The sequence below is a fragment of the Kryptolebias marmoratus genome, linkage group LG11 (assembly GCF_001649575.2).
Source record: "Kryptolebias marmoratus isolate JLee-2015 linkage group LG11, ASM164957v2, whole genome shotgun sequence".
Classification (NCBI taxonomy): Eukaryota; Metazoa; Chordata; class Actinopteri; order Cyprinodontiformes; family Rivulidae; genus Kryptolebias; species Kryptolebias marmoratus.
Window position 1 is genome coordinate 18087936 of NC_051440.1, and position 11638 is coordinate 18099573.

The window sequence follows — 11638 nt, forward strand, 5'->3', positions numbered from 1 at the left end:
AATGCAAATGAAGCGCTCCGACACATGAGCTGAGATTTCCTGCAGGACGACGGGAAGCCGCCTGCTGCTGCTGCAGTGAGCATGATTAACTCAGCGGTGGAATTTAAATTCGTTTTTTTTTTTTTAAACAGGAGCGGCGATTAAATCACAGCTTTATGTGAATGAATTACCGTGAAAATCCAAAGGATGACACGCTCGCAAACCAACTCAGGCAAACAGCTGAGGCGTGAGTCAGTGAAAAGGCTTCAGCTCCGCGTCATGTTTTATGTATTTACTGTGGCTGAAAACACGTGTCTGAGTTGGTTCCAGGGGAAGATATTTATTTTACCTCGGGAACGATGAAAGAGGGGCTTTAGAAAGTCAGCGCTGTTGTTGTTGGTGTTGTTGTTCTTGTTGGCCACCCACCCACCAATGTCGGTGCTGATTCTGGTTTAGCTCCTGACACCAGCTTTTCTAATCCTTCTAATTCAGATCTTAAGCTCACAGTGAAACCATCAGATTAGAGCAACTAGCTAATCTACTATGAATGAAAACCATCCACAGCTGCTGCGCCTGCCTGAATAAGATATGATTTATTGAAATTAGCTGGGAGGCTGTGCGTTCAGGACTGTTAGTTTTATTTTTATTCCACACCGCCATGAAAGGCAGGTGATCGTGTGTGACGTTGGTTTGTTTCTCTGTCAGTAAAATATCTCGTGAACCAGATGACAGATTAACAGATTTTTCACAGCTACACAACCACAGCAGACAGAAACATGGCCGCAAGTCGGCCGGTTTTACAGACGCTGAGCTCAAATCTGGTGTGGAAGTAGCTGAGAGTCATCCACAGCAGACACTCTGAGCGCTAACGGATCGCTGGCAAGGCAGGATATTCACTCCTTCCTTCTGCTAGCGTTCATTTCAATGTATTTTTTATCTTTGAAAGCAAACCATAAATCCTTCAACAATCACTGCAGTTAAATGTTGCAGCGAAGAAAAAGTTAGATGTCCCAACTCGTGTCTCTCAGTTAGAGCAAGACGCTTAAAGTATCTGATATGCAGATTGTCTGAAGTCGAGGCGAAAGAGGCGCGATCGCAGGAGTCTGAGAACCCGACAGAGTACGTTTGCTCAAATGTTTTCAGTTCATGTCGTTTTCTCACCAGCTCTGCACTTGTTGCATCTATTAATCCATTTGAGAGCAACATTTACTTCTGGTTAAATAAATAAAAAGCTCTGCCTCTATCAGCCAAGAAGCTACTTGTGCACTGATTTACAACATAAATACGATCAAATGAAGAAGCCAGACTGAAGTTTTAAAACTTTTACAGACTTCCAGCTGTTCTCAGCCCTGCAGAAACATAAAAGCTACAAGCTGCCTAATGGTTGGTTTTAATCCTGAAAGAAAAACAAAAGTCCTGGGGGGCTAAATGGGTTAGAAACTGTTTGTCTGTGGAGTAGGTTACAGATAATAAAAAAATAACTCCTAAAAGTTTCTAAATCGACAACTAATGACGGGACTTTGACACGGGAACGACGTGTTCTCCCTCCTCCTGCAGGTTGTTTCAGCACAACCTGTTAAAAATAAGAGCTGAAATGCAAGAAAAGTGAAAAAGAGAGTAAATATTTTTGCATCATGTGCCAAACTGTCAACGAGGAATAAACCCAAACAGAACGAAATGTAGAAAGAAAAAAGCCCATGACCCCAAATAAGCAAAATAAATACATGTGGAATAAACTGGGACTAGATGGAAAATAAAGCAAAAGGATTTTGAAATGTAAGTCGACTTAACATGTCTAGTTTGTCTCAGGTCTGCAACACATTAAAAAGATTGACACGGAGACAAGATGAGTAGAAAAAGGGATTATTTGAAACAGGTGACGATCGGATTCAAGTCTTTAAGAAGTAAATGTGTCCAGAAGAACACTTCATTCAAATGTTTAAAGACGATAATTATCAAACAAGTTCATGTCTTTATCTCACTAAACAGTTCTGAAAGACCTTTGACCTTTGACCCCCTCAGACATTAGAAACCAGCACCTGTTTCAATTTCAGCCTCTGGAAACAAATTATTCTTCCAGATTATATTTAATGAATGCAGTGTGCTTAAGTCCAATCTGCTATCATAAGAAGGGCTTATTTTATGGAATGTTGCTTCAGTACCATTTGCGAAGGTAATAGTCACGTCTGTAAAACCATAATTAATGCAGAAAAGTACACTTTAGAGCAAAGGTTCCTAAAGTTGGGGTCCGGGGACCCGCTGTGGGTCATGATGCACTGACTTTGGGGTGAGTTCCAGACAAATCAGATTAGAAAATAATCGCTAATCAAACTCTATCTATCATAAATGCTCCAAGAAATGGAAAACCAACACCGTGGTTACAACGATGGAAACAGCGTGGTGGTCGTTCAGACGGTGAGTTTAATCAGCCTGAATACTTCAACCAAAGACACTTTGGGTCACGAGTGCCTCCTGCTGGTATCTTTTGACTCATACGGTAAAAAGTTTTAGAATCGGTGCTTCACACGTTTACCGAAACCATCCAAAACCACCTTCTGCACACGCTGCACAATACATCCTGCCCTGCTGCGTGCTTTAAGACGTCCCTGTGGGAAGAATGGAGCAGAACCACTCGGTATCTTTGACGCCAGAGGACCTTTTTTAAATTTATTTATATAAATAAATTAAATTAGGTCAGTGAGACAAAACATGAAATACACTTTGTGTTTTTACAGCCTGGAGTTGAAGACGAGTCAAAAATAAATGCAGGAATTGCTGCTTTTTCATTTAAAACCTCAAACTTATTGATGCAAAAGGACCAAAACAACGAAGCAGAAACACGTGACGACTACACAGACGTCATGAGGATTTAAAAAAAGGACAGAAGAATGTCAGATATCTTTAGTCTGGTTATGTCCGCCGTGCTCTAGATGATTCAGCGCTGAAAAGTGGCGCTCTAAGACTATTTTTATTGTTCCCAATATAAAGATGGGCTTGTATTTATTCTGCACACACACACACACAGGTTTCTTATTCTTTATCAGCATAATCCACACACTCACGCATGCAGTATCATGATTAATTAATACAATGTTGTTTTTTTCCAACCACACATGAAATGAAGCCTTTTTCCAAATTTGACCACACACACACTCAGCTGAACGGTCTGAACTGGACTATCTGTGCTGTTTAATAAAAAAGCACACAGGCAAAGTTTCCCCAGCAGCAGAGGAATCAAGAAGTGACGTTTCTGTTTGAGTAAAGCCTCCTTTCCATCACGTCTTACACACAGAAACTTCTATCCACATTTCACAAACCCATGCGGCAGCAGATTCCCCCGCATGTGTCCGCAGTGTGGAGAATTGCATTGACCTAATTCACTTTAACTGGACCGGTCGGCTCCGCGGCCGTTGGCTGGCTGAGCCTGGGTTTGATCCTCCGAGCCGAGCTCCAGCAGCTTCTAGCCTCAATAAAAATCCTCCTCCGCCTCTGACAGAACGGTGAGTTATTAATACCAACAGAGCAGACAGGATGTTATGTACTGATTCTTCAAGCCTCTCATCAACAAAGCAACAAGGGGAAGAGAAGAAGGTCGCCGTCTCTCCCTCCGCTCCATCTGTCCATCCGTCCATCCGTCCTGCAGCCACATGAAGGCTGGCAGGACTCGGACAGCAGAAGTTAGAAAAACTTCACCTGAAAAGATTTTCCTCTGGAAACCTCACAGCCAGCGGATGTTAATCACCCAGCAATTTGGTTTTGTGACACGGCTGAAGCTTCTTTTTTTTTTTCCCCGGTTACATAAGCTAATTTAACTCAGCAGAAGCTTTAACACTGACGCTCGGTGACCATCCTCTGAACAGCACATCCAAACAGCGATAATCTCGTCTGAGATTAGCTAATTTAACTGCATGTCTCGTGTGTGTCGATGGATAGAACAAGAAAAAACAACAACTGATCAAACAATGGCGCTTGGTCAGATTTTAGAAGAATGACAACAAATTTGTTTTCTTTGGGTGTAGAGATGGAAAGACAATTAATAATCTTTATCTTTGTCTTTTTACAGTAAAAGTAAATCCTAACTGTGACACTGCTTATTATAAGCTTCATGATTACCATATAATAATAGATATTAAAGCGCTTTAAGTACTTTTAAACTGCTAATTAACATTACAGGAACACATATCCCCTGCCACCTCGCATGTTAGAGCTTTAAACAAAGATCCTGTCAGATCTGTTAGTGCTCGGAGTACCTGAGCTGTTTTAGTCGAACCCAGGTTCTCCACAGATGTGTTAGCTCTCACAGTATGTGTTGAGGATGACTCTCAGCTGCTACCACGTCGAATTTTAGCTCAATATCTGACCAAGTCAGCCATTTTTGTGCTTAATAAGCTCAACCGGCTGTGGCTGTCATCTTAAATCAGCTGCAGATTGACGTCCCATGGCTGATTGCTTTATTTTTCTCTAGCTCGTGAAATATTTTGCTAACAGACACACAAACACAGTTGTTTCCATCACCCCCTGCCTTTCACGCTGTCAGGAAAAAATTATAATATTAGCATCACTGACACAACTATTGTTACAATATACAGAATATTACAAATTATTAGTGAATATAGAACATATTGCAGTGAACTAATTCTCTATAAATGAACTTATTATCAGTTAAGTTTCAGTCCAGAAGGAACAGGAAGTCGACTGATGTGAGATTTTTTTTTATGGTCGATGTCAATCAGGGCAGCCGATGGCTGACATTTTTATTTTTCTGTTTTTCATTTCACAAAATGTAATAATTACTTAAAATAAAAAAAACCTCTTAGAAGAAATTGCACACTTAAAAATACGATACAGAAGAGCATTTTTGCTTAATATAAGCTAAATTGTGAGCTAAATTATGGGTCAAATATTTCAGAGATAAAACACTAAAAACATGTCAGAAAATAACCTGTATTGCAGTTTAATTTAGTAAAAACTTTAATGGTTTAATCGCAGCGAACTGACTGACTGAAAACAGACCGAAACACTGATTTACTCTCATTTTTCTATGTGTGATGTCAAGAAAATAATCGGTGAATTCATGTAGTTAGTTGCTTTATTTCTAAATGTGTGTGTTTATTTTCCAGACAGTTTACCTGCAGGTCATAAACTACTCCGGAGCTTGCCGTTTAAAATGAAGCCTCCTTCATGGTAAACTTCGAAAACTCTCACTTCAGATTAAACAAATCAGGCTAAGCCATAAATCTTGGTTTGTAGTGCACCTCCTGGACAAAGTTATGAGACTGCACAGATTAAAACGCCTCTGGGCACCAGTGAATAAACCTACGACCAATAAATTCAAGCTTTACCGCCTTCATGGATCAAAACTGTCTGGAAATTGTGGCGATCACGACGAACATTTGAGCAAAGCCACTCGCAGTCTGCCAGACTCCTCCGGTTCCAAGACAAATTTACTTTAACAGAAAAAAAAAAACCCACAGCATAGAAATGTTTGCTCCCACACTTATCACTTCCAGATAAAAAAGCAGCTCCACCTTCGCACAGAAAAATAATAAGAGACCTTCTTTTTTTTTTTAAAAAGGAAGCAAAAATATTAATATTTTGTGGTTCGGGTTATTCATTTCCACATTTTATTACTCGTTGCAACACGTATGAACACAATAAAAACGTTAATAAAGCCAAAAACATGCAGGTTTTTATAAAATTAGGTTAAACACGGGTTTATACTGGAGTTATGAAGAAACTATAAACTAAAAGTAACCTAACATTTAAGCTACTTGGTGATCCCACTGTAATTTCAAACATGTATTAATATTAATGCATTATAAAAAATGACTAATAAGAGGCCACATTAGCCTTTAACCACCACTAATTACAAGGACTTTAATTTAGTGTTAAAATGGCTGCCGGGGCTCATTAAATGTGTTGACATTCAGGCGTCATGTGGCATCAACAGCCGTCGGAGGGAAAAAAGTAGGCCGGTTAAGGTTCAAACAAAGCCTGTCACCCAGAATTATCGAGAATAAAGCCATTTAATAAAAATGTGACTACATTTAACCAAGAAGTGACGCTCGAAGATGGAAAAAAACCCAAAACCCCGGCTCCGCTGCTTGAAGGCAGTCTCCCTGGCCCGGCCCTGAACAATGTGGGGGCGGAATCAGCGTAACGAAGGATGACTCCGCTCCACTTCAGATTGTAAAGGGCTTGTTAACATTTGGACATCCTGTTGTTTCGCCTAAGAAAGCATCGCATGTTGTTCTCATCAACCCGAGTGGATGAAACATCCTTCCACCTCTGCTCTCTCTCCCCCACCTCTTGGAGGCGGAAAGTCGTTCGAATTTAAACGGGAGAAAAGACGAAGAAAGACGAGAAGCGGCGTCACGTTTGCTGTTACATAAACACCTAAGATAAATATAACACCTTACAGTGGACGAGGCGTTTTGATCGTTCAAATCTGAAAATAAAACTCCCAAAATAAACCGGCATTTTTATTTATATCCTTGGATGTGCTGCGTGACTATTTATGGGAAATGATTCACAAAACTTAAAGGCAAATGAAAGGATAAAAAGACTTTATAAATTGTCTGTTTTTCCTAGAAAATCATAACGAACTAGAAGAAAAAAAAACTAAGATCTGGATCATTTCCTGAAAATCTCATCAAAATCTGTTCAATAGTTTTTAAGTAATCTTGACAACAATGGAACCGGCTTCAGCGAAAACATAACCTCCTTGGAGGTCATGAAACTGGCCCTGCTGGAAGGCATGCATGTCGCCCGCCGCCTTTCGTGCCAAACCTTTAAATGAAGACCTCACACAACCTGTCAGCGCTCAGAGTACATGATGGAGATCAGGCTCAGCTACCACCACAACCACTTTGATCTCAGAATATATAAAATTAACCAAGTTGCAGCCATTTTTGTCTTTGCTGAGGTAGATAAGCTGTGGCAGCCATCTTGAATGAGTTGTAGAGCTACATCCAGTGATGAATTTCTGGGTTGTATTAAAATCCCTGCAGTGGCTCAAGAGATATTTTGCTAACAGACAAACAAATGAACCCACAGATACAGGCAATTACTTGATGGCCCGCCCTTCATGGCATTTAGGGATAAAAGTGAGTTAAATATTTGTAAAATGAGCTGCAAAACTCATATTTTTTATCCCTAATTAATCATTTTCCATAACATTTCTTCCTGTTCAGGGTCATGGGGGCTAAAACAAAAAATGTGACAGGAAGCATGAGGGGAACAAGAAACTCCATAGAAAAAAAAAAGTGCAGATCTGAGACTCAAAACTGCGATTTGCTCACTGTGAGGCGACGACACCAACCGCTGCACCACCACGCTGCCCACTTTTATCACAACGTAATTTTGTGCAATCGCAGTTTTGGGAATCAAATCATTCAGATTTTAAAAGGAACCCACCAGAACTAACCAGAACTTGATTCGTTCCACAAAGAGTCTTTTCTCACACCTTTATAATACTCTTAAAACTCCACCTCTCCTCCTCACTTTGTCACTTTCACACACACACACACACTCACAGTCATGCATTCACACCTCTCTCTGTACTCCTCCAACACCTCTCTGCAGTTATGATCTTCGTGGCACTTCTAGAAATCTGCTTCACTGAACCGAGCAGCCGTTTGCACTCGGCTCACGGCGGCGGCGGCGGCTGATCAAGAGACGAACGCCGCTGACAGATCTGCTCTCTAACAAATAACCAGAGATAAGGGATGACTCATTACCGGAGCTATTTTAGAAAACAAAAATACATAATATAGCTATGAGGTGAACAAAATTCAGTTTTCACGTTCTCAGAATGTGACGTTTCAAAACCTCTTTAGTGAGAAATAAATGTAAGTTGACTGTAAAAGTTGTGCGTACTAAAACGAAGACATGTTTTGGTTTTGTTTTGATTATCTGGTGACGTTAACAGCCATTAGTTTAGATCTATTTGGAGCACATCCATTTACAAGATAGAGAGCTAAAACCTTTGAAGCAAACACACACACAGCAGGGGGATAAATAACAACCCTCTTAAGATGCACATTCATTTTTTCCTTTTGCCATTCCGCTATCACATTTAAATAATCCAATGCAGAACAAACAAACAGTGTGTGTGTGTGTGTGTGTGTGTGTGTGTGTGTGTGTCTGTGTGGATGACTGATGGACTAATTGATTTAAAAGGTATTTGTGCAGCATATGATGCTCACAGATACTATTACAGCCTGACTTAATGCATCCTCATAACAAAGCACATCTGAGGTTGTGAAGAAAAAGATTTGTCATCACACGACCCGTAAAACGAGACCGAAGGACGCAGCGGCGCCGCAGATAAACAGATCTGTTACCGAATAAAAAAAGTCAACAGGTAGTATGTTTGAACAATATGCCGGAGTACTAATACTGCTTTGAATACCTTCATAAAACTTTTCATTTATTCCCATTTGTGCACAAATAAGTTGGAACTATAGTTAAGTTTGGGTATGAAGAGCGTACTTCCTGTAAACTCTTCTTCTGTTGTTATTTCCTGCCGTGCAGCTGTATCATCCTACCTGCAATGACACCAAATGTTTAGAAGACTGCAGTTCAAAATGACGACTCCTCCGCCAAAATAAGGACGCAACTTTGTCGCTCTTACAGCACATAAAGTCTCGTTAATCAGAGTTAACTGAATCTATCCGAGCACGCTGCTGCTTCTTTTTAAATCCTCGCAGCGAGAATAAGAGAAGAAAGAAGCAGAACCAGAAAGAACATGAAAAAGAACTAACAAAGACCTGAACGACCCTCCGTTGTGGAGGGAGTGAGTTTAATCTGCATGTGAATCTAGCTTACAGAACGGTTTAAAAGCTTTGAACTCCACACGAAAAGTCCTCAAATGCAGAATAGAAGTCCCGTTGTTCTGTTTTTTTAGTTTTTGGGATTAACAAGCAGAAAGCTGACCGGATTATTGCCGAAAGCCTGCGGTCTGTGAAGATGGCGGCCCGGTGCGCCAAAGAGACACGTTTAAATCGTCGACTGACAAGTTTGCAGCCGAGTAATGTCACTGGAACACTGTGAGCTCTTTATTCGAGACGTTATCTTTCTATTTGTTGTTTTAATCACTTTGTTCCCTGATGCAACAGCAACAACAAAACTGGAAAACCGAAGACATTTTGAAGTTGCCGAAGCAGCTGCAGCCCAAAATAACATCACCTTCGTGATGATATAAGCTAAAAAACAAGGCCGACAGTTTCATGCACGAACTGCATGTGAAGCGTAAAGAAACGTTAAAGCTGCTGCCAGTGGCTCATTATGGTCACCATGGTGACCACACACCTGTGTCTGTCGCTCCCTGACCGCTGAGCTAATGAAAACCAGAGAAGCAGACTGAAAAGTAGGTCTCAAACAAACAGTCGCTGTGTGAAAACTATAACTTGTATCCGAGAAATTCTTAAACCGTGAGCGGCAGAAGACTCTGATGGTCACAGGTGTGGATTTTTACGTCTCTGCAGTGTTTCGTGTAGGAGATACGACAAGTTAAAACCAAACTTCGCTTCCAGTTTTGAAGAGAATATTTTGAGCGAAAATAAAACAAGTCTGTGGGGGTTTGGCTGCACGCTCTCTGTGGTCTGGTGGGATTTGAGAGAAACTCATAAGTCCTGTAGCAGTGACAGATGCACCGGGTGAAAGAAGACAAAAATATCAACGTTTTGCACAGAAAAGAGTTGTTCAAGTGGGAGTGTGTTTGCAAAAAACCTGAAATATTTTAGACTTTTCAAAAGTTAGTTTGACATCGTCAACTGTCAGTTGGAAAAATCTGTAGAAATCATAAAACTTAAACTGCGACTGTGCAAAAACTGTGAAAGATATTAAAGTGACAGTTCGGACATGTAAAGTCCAGCTTCCTGTGACCCGTTTAAACTTTGATTGATGTTTCTACTGTGATGTCTGTCTGAGCTGCGGCGCTCCAAAGAAGGCTGGGTTCCCTGTTTTCGCCAAAATCCCATTGATCTCCATTATTTCGTTTCTCGCAGTTTTTTTTTGTGAGTTTTGTCCACGTTACGTGACGCACCCCTACCAAAGGTGACAGCACACTGTTCCCGATTACCTGCGTGTTTTATTTCAAAGATACATGGCGGAGATTCTGAGTAGAACAGCAACAATGGCGCATCTTTATTCCGAGGAAGTTAAAAATATAAAACAAACCGAACTGAGCGCACTGAATCCCATGCACTGATCAGACAACATAACAAGTCTCTGTAGGCGGATGGTAAGCTTGTGCAAGCCTACCATGGTATAATCTGAAGAAGGTTTAGCAGTAATAAAAAAAAAATAGTTGAACATCTTTCCAAAGCTGCATTCTGTGTTTGAATACCTGAATACTGAAATCATGGCGTTCCACTGAATTCCCTGAAATCTCAGATGAGTGCGGATAAACTGTGTGAGAGGAGGTCACGGTTGTTACTTTGCTCTGTCGGCCCATCAGCTTGCTGTGCTCCCTCAGGGACACAAGCTGGGTTTCGACTGGAAATAGCCTCTTTAAATGTGCATGTTTGCACAGGCACTGAGATGGGATTGTATACTCAGACTCGGGACGTTTTTTTTGGAGCCTGCGTGTGGCCTCTGAGCTGTTCATCTTCAACTGCTTCTGGATGATTCCTCGGCGGGCCGTGAGTGTGTCAGCAGCTGTCCGCCATAAATACACTCCGCTGGATGCGAGTCAAATGGTAATATGACAGTGGGAGAACAGGGGGAGAAGATAAAAAATTAAAAAAAAGAAGCACGGTGAAGAGGACAGCAAGCTGTGCACAAACAGCAGAGCATTCAAGGACGCTCTCGGCGAAGAGAGCAGTGATGTGGGTGGTTGAACGCCCAGAGACACTCATGTTTAAATGGATCAGAGAAGGAGCGCGAGGACAGGATAGACCTGTCCGTCACATATACATCAGCGTCTAACCCGTCACACGTCACAAACACCGTACTCTGTCAGCAGCTCGGGCTCACCGATCAATCACATCGATGCAGCCGATGTGGAGAGGCCGAGAGTCAGGCAAGGATCTGCGAGCAAACTCTGCAGCGTCCAAAAATAAACCGAAAGCTTGATCTCTTTGCTTTACTCCCGTCCCAGGAAAACAAGGCTCTATCTTCAGCCGCTCATCGTGACTTTAAACTGAGCCTGGGAGGGCGTGATGAATGACAAACGTCTCCTCCGCCTGTTACTTCCACGGTACGCGTCTGCTTTTTCCACTGGCTGACAGAAGCAGGTCACTCGGCCCAGATCTGTTTGGCACCAACCCCACGCGCCGCACCGCGCCGCGCCGCACCGCGCCGCGCTCGGGAACATCACAACAAGCCTTTGGGCTCGCAACTGCGAACGATCAGAGCGAGCAACCAGCGACTGGACGCCTGGAGGAGAAACTGACCACAGAGGCAATCAATGTGGGAGTGGAACTGGCAGGCGTCAGATGAGAGGAGAACATCTGATCGGCATCCAAAGGCCCGTTTTGAAGAGACGAGGCTCATCCAAAAGGCAGACAACATCAGGATCTGGACTCACCATTCTGTCAGGACACACCCCCCCCCCCTCCAGGCTGAGACACAGAGGTAAACAATCTGCTGGGTGAGGGTCATTACTGCAGGACTGGACCTGTTATCATCACTAACAAACAGGCCCGAGCCCCCC

The 11638-nt window shown here is 42.1% G+C and overlaps 1 protein-coding gene across 1 annotated transcript in view; it reads right to left on the minus strand.

Moving 5' to 3' along the window:
- The window catches only part of LOC108239949 (membrane-associated guanylate kinase, WW and PDZ domain-containing protein 2-like), an 84201-nt gene that overhangs the window by 71609 nt on the left and 954 nt on the right, over positions 1-11638 (minus strand).